At 35.2% G+C, this 5,626-nt stretch overlaps 1 long non-coding RNA gene across 1 annotated transcript; it reads right to left on the bottom strand.

Moving 5' to 3' along the window:
* Positions 1-362: 362 nt before the first annotated feature.
* On the bottom strand, positions 363-3,150 carry LOC120109377. Its single transcript, XR_005510286.1, has 3 exons — positions 2,343-3,150; positions 1,652-1,720; positions 363-589 (listed from the first exon to the last, which is right to left on the bottom strand). It is a non-coding gene; the product is annotated as an uncharacterized LOC120109377 (long non-coding RNA).
* Between the last annotated feature and the right edge of the window lie 2,476 nt (positions 3,151-5,626).

Here is a 5,626-nt window from a genome sequence, read left to right as displayed (position 1 = left end):
TATCAACTTTTCTTGGTCTACCCCGACCTCTACTTCTGACTGGTGGTCGTTCTCCACCAGAACCTAATCTTGTCTGTACCATCTCCCTACATCACAAAAATGGAAATGATCAGACCGACTGAAAATAACTTTATTATGCATATGCCCATGCAATCTAATCCCTTTGCTCTGATACCAACCGCTGTGGGATCCCCTCCCACAGTAGGTTAGTCGGGTACAGTACCGAGCAGAGTTTCTATTAGCAGCTTGTGCCGCGCTTCACAAGTTACTATTAAAAATCTGTCAATTACTATATCCAACCAACCAATAAAATCAATACATCCTAAACCTGTCAGTTTAATTTATTTAACTCACTTTAATCATAACTAAAAGCAACCCAAGCTTTCATTGATAACTTAAAGTCTACTATACATAGCTCAAAATATAACAAACTTTACATCTGTCTCAAGTTAGTTTACATTCACACCCCAACTATATGCATAATACAAAGGTTTTTTCCTTTCACTCAGAGGGGCATGGCCAACCTTCTATGACAAACTTCTAGGATGATGCTGATGCGGTACTTTTATAATGTTATGACTCTGCCGATCTGCAAGAATTTACAGAAAAAGAGAGGGATGAGACCTAAGTCCCAGTGAGTGGACAATCTGTTAATCATGAGGAGATATGAGGTTTCAGCTGTGATACTTACATACATCAAATGTAACGTGTTTATGCCACATATGAAACATTTGCATTTGATCTTAAAGCACTTAGTTTCAACCACATAAGAAATCTGCTATTTGCCAATAGTACTACAACTAGCAGGAAATAAAGCTATTGCTTTAAAATAAAGCATTAATAAAATCGCCTTGCTCAAGTCCTTTTTTTTTTTTTTCTGGACCGTAGAGTCCACTTTCCTTCCTTGAAGAATTTGATACATTGAACATTCACATAGGTTCTGAAATCATTATGCTTAAAAATAATACATTTGTTGCTCAGTCATATGTATACATAGCTTAAATATTGAAAATCATGGCTCCCGCGAGCCCTACTGCCGGCCACTCGCATGAGGCACCATTCTCATGAGTAGCTCGACAGTCCTATGCATGGTGCTACTACTACGCCCTCCCGGCGTCCCAATTCTGCCCCACTAGCACATATCATACTACGCCCTCCCGGCGTCCCATTTCTGCCCTACTGGGCACATATCATAGCTACGCCCTCCCGGCGTCCCATCTCTGCCCTATTGGGCACATATCATAAACTCTGATGTGATGTATCCAAGGTAAAAGTGCAAATATTAGTTACTGTAACAAGGTTGGAGTCGACTCTAGAGTATAGGGGTCAACTCCAGAATAGCTTGGTGTCAAACTAAAATGACTCTCTTGGCCGTGATAAGGGGTTTTAAGTGGTTCAGTCACTTTGGGTTAATCCATTCCCAAACAAGTTCATAAACTTATGAATCAACAAACATGAATTTAAAGTATTTTCAAGCATAGCATATATTTTCCAAATCAGATCATTTATCCACTGATAGAAAGCAATTTAATCATGAGAATTAATACTTCTTATTTTCATTCTTTAGCATATTCATTCTGAATTTGGAGACATCATTCATTTCTCTGGAATTACAAAATAAACTACCATGGTTAAGAAGAAAACCACTCACCTTGTGATGGCTAACGCACCACCCTAGTGCTTGATACTCCCGGCACACTTCCGGGACTCTCTTCTCCTCCTAAATAATTAAAAGAGTCAATCAAAATTATAACCTATATGATGCAACATGATTATGCATGTTCCAAAAAGAAATCCAACACCCTCATCTTAACTTTCTGATTTTTTTACCTTGCTTGTCTTATTTTAGGATAAATAAAACCTCTCAATTCTCAAAGGTTTCCAAGCTTTTATCTCCCTCTTTGATACCCTGGGTTAGGACTAGAAAACCTTCTATATCATCTATAAATTTTCAGCTGCCAAACAACTACTTAACACCAAAAATAAATCAGAATTCAATTCCCCTGTTTTCAGCTTGTTTGTTCTGTTTTCGAGCCAATTAAACCTCTTAACTCCCGGAGGTTCTTAACAATCAATTCCACCTATTAGGCTCTGTGTTAGGACTAGGAAATCCCTAACACAACCTACAAACTTTCAGCTTTAAATAACAATTTAATCACCTAAAACACAAAGAAATCCCATCGCTTCTTTCTGCAGAATTTCAGACTGCTTTCAACAACTTCGGAAGCATAGTTCAATTCCTTTTTCATACCTAAAAATTCATCTAGAATAACTAAAATCTTCTTTTATCACCCTCCTACGTGGGACTACAATTAGAATCACTAAAAGTTTGGAAAATTCACCTGAAATTTGCTAGGAAGCCTGGGTGCACCAAAAATTTCTGTATTTCTGTTCTGCAGCCCAACAGCAAGTTGCTCTTCCTCTTTACTTTAAACCTTCTTCCACAAATTATTTGGATTCCCCAAGTAGCTCTCTCTCTTCCCTAGCTTCCTCTCTCCCTCCCTGGAGCTTTTCCTGGCCTGATTTGGGCTGGCACCTACAACCAACCACTGAACTCCTAACGGTTGAACAGCAGCAGCACAAGTTGCTGCCTGCTGAAACATGCTAGACACCCCCCCTTTTGACACGTTAGCTTCCCAGACACCTAACGTGTCAAAAGAGTGGTTCCCAGGGGTTTTAAAAACTAGGTTTTAGGCCACGTCATGCTTCCTACTTTTTATAGAAATTTTGGACAAATCTAGGTCTGCAGTTTTCTGTAATGACAGGCTTCCGAGGGACTCACCTAACTTGCTTTGTTCCAGGCTGTAGGCTAATCCATTTGAGCTGAAATTTCAACAGTAAATACCCTACTCAATGTATATTAGGTGTTTAAAATTTTACTTAGATTCATGGACTATATCCAGAGTTATTGCACTCTCAATCTGTGGAACCGTAAAATTTTCTGTAACAGCTGAAATCCCGACATTTTTGAAATGATTTTGAATCAAACTTCCTGGAAAGTTTCCATCCAATTTACATCATAAAATTTTGATATTCCCTCACCTTTCATGTGCATTCAGATGCTCATAATAAACTAGGTTAAAATCATGAAGATGCTTCATAACTGGTAAAAATTACTTAAGCTACCCTAACCCTGGTTCAGGGTGTTACAATAGATCATTTTTTATTTTTCAGAAGATCAAATGGAGTTTTCATCAAAAAATAGATCTAATAGAAACCATATATATGACAAGCAATGATGATAGCTTTTTAAAAAAAAATCATTTAAGTAGATGACTATCATACAACATTGCCTTTTTCATTTCTTCAAGGATTCTATTAATCCTATTTTACTTATGGTGTTCTTGGTGCAGAAACAATTGTATTCAATATTATTTTCTGTGCACAACTTAATACAAAATTGGTTTTCAAAACTATGCCATGATACTTCTTTATTTTCATAGTTTGCAAACCTTTTTCATTTGAACCCTTTTTGGGAGTTTGTGCCAATGTAGAAAATATTTCAATTTGAGTGTCAAGAACAAAACTAATGTAAGCTTTTGAAAACTTAGTAATGGAAACAACATCTTTAGATTTAGAAATTAATTTTTGTTTGTTTCCTTAGTTAACATGCATAGTAAACTTTGACCTTTCAGAAGATACTCTAAGTAAGCCAATGGCAAGGTCTTTTGAGATTAAGTACATACTAGCATGAGTTGATTTTATATGCCAAAGATGGTTTCTTTAATCTTGGTATTCATAGTGCATATATTCAAAGGTATACCAAGTACACATTTTCATATCTATGATCGATAAACAATAATGCCATGGATAAAAACTCTCAATCAAGCATATAGAGAATTCATAGAGTTATTCTTAATAAATTGATTAATCATTTAGCAACTTATCCAATAGTGAGTAAAGTATACTATAAAATGAAGTGATTTGATTATATTTCCAAAAATATTTTCTATATCACAAAATTGATCAATACTTGCAATTCATATTTTAATCAAATACTAAAGCAAAAATAATGATGAGATGCAAGGGTTACTGATTTCATTATTATTATTTTTTAATTACTTTTCATAAGTATATTTTAAGTTTCATTTTTTTGACGTGTGTCTAGAACACCCATTTGTATGAAAGTTCTATTTGTTCCATGGGTATCTTGGCACACCTACATCTACATCCTCATATTTTCATTTTAGGTACCCAAGCTTGCTTGGGTCCTTGAGAGTTAGGACATATGGTTCCTTTTGGAACCTAAATTTGTTTTATTGTAATAACTTTACTACTTGATTTAATTATGTTAGAACGATAGGTAAAGTTGTTATGCCCATTCTTTTCATGTTTGAAATAAGTTATCTTATTTAATGGTTTGCTTGGTGAATTGATAACCTTTTTCTCTAGAGATTTATTGTTAAGTAAAGGAGTCAAGCCAAGTTTTGATTTATCATAAGCAACATATTGGCTTTCAAACATCATTTTTAATCTTTCTGAACTTACAGTGAATTTGTTAATAAAAGATTTTAATTGGTTAATTTCTTTACTTAAGTTTTGATTTTCTTTAATTAAACTCTGATTTTTTTGAATCAATTGTTCTAAATTTAACCTTAAGCTTTCATTTTCAGAATTTAGTTTATCTTGTATTTCATCACTAGAATTTCTTTCTTTTGAAATTTTCAGATTTAGTTTCTTAAGATTTTTATTCTTTATAGCTAATTTTCTACATTCACCATACAAATCATGAAAGCATTTAATACTTCATCATAAGGGAATTCTTTTTGAGAATCATTTGATATAAAGGTAGATTCAGATTTTACCTTATCTTCTTGTGCTATGAAGCACAAGTTAGTTACCTCTTGTAGTTCTTTGGAGCTAATATCATCATTGTTGCTCCTAGCTTTCATTTTCTTGTTTGACTCTTCCTTGGTCAAGGCTTTCTTCCTTTTTATCTCTTTCTTTCTTTCATCTAGCTTCCTCTTCTTCTTTGTCTTTAGGAAGCTTTTGAATTTTTTTGTTGTTCTTTCTTCCTCGAGTCGACTCGGGTTTACTTGGAGTCGACTCGACTGACTTGAGAGTCGACTCGAGATCTTCGAGAGACGTCTCGCTCTCAGAGGCCTAAAAGATGATTCTCTGTCTTTTGAACTATTCTGCCTCGGAGTCGACTCGGGCCTTGTTGGAGTCGACTCGGCTAACTTGGGAGTCGACTCTGAAATACTTGGAGTCGACTCGTTCACAGGATCTCCAAGACTGAGTCTCTGCCTTTCAGACTGTTTTTCTCTAGGAGTCGACTCGGCTAATGTGGAAGATTCTGCAGTCTGATTGTTAGTATGCAATTGAAGTACATGTGAGCTAATCTGAGATTTATCATAAATATTTCTTAAAGTATCCCAGATTTCTTTAGCAGATAAGCATGCAGAAATCTTATGAAATATAGATTCATGGATAGCACAATATAGAATGTTCATAGCATTAGCATTCAATTGTGCTAGGTCTTTTTCATTGACAGCTTGAGAGAGTGTGTGAGGGCCATTTATAATGATATTCCATATTTTATAGTTTTGTGATTGAACAGAAATTTTCATTCTAGCTTTCCATTGAATATAGTAAGTTCCATCAAAAGGTGGAGGTCTGTTTATGG

The sequence above is a fragment of the Phoenix dactylifera genome, unplaced genomic scaffold, assembly GCF_009389715.1.
Source record: "Phoenix dactylifera cultivar Barhee BC4 unplaced genomic scaffold, palm_55x_up_171113_PBpolish2nd_filt_p 002090F, whole genome shotgun sequence".
Classification (NCBI taxonomy): domain Eukaryota; kingdom Viridiplantae; phylum Streptophyta; class Magnoliopsida; order Arecales; family Arecaceae; genus Phoenix; species Phoenix dactylifera.
This window is presented reverse-complemented; position numbering and strand designations above follow the sequence as displayed.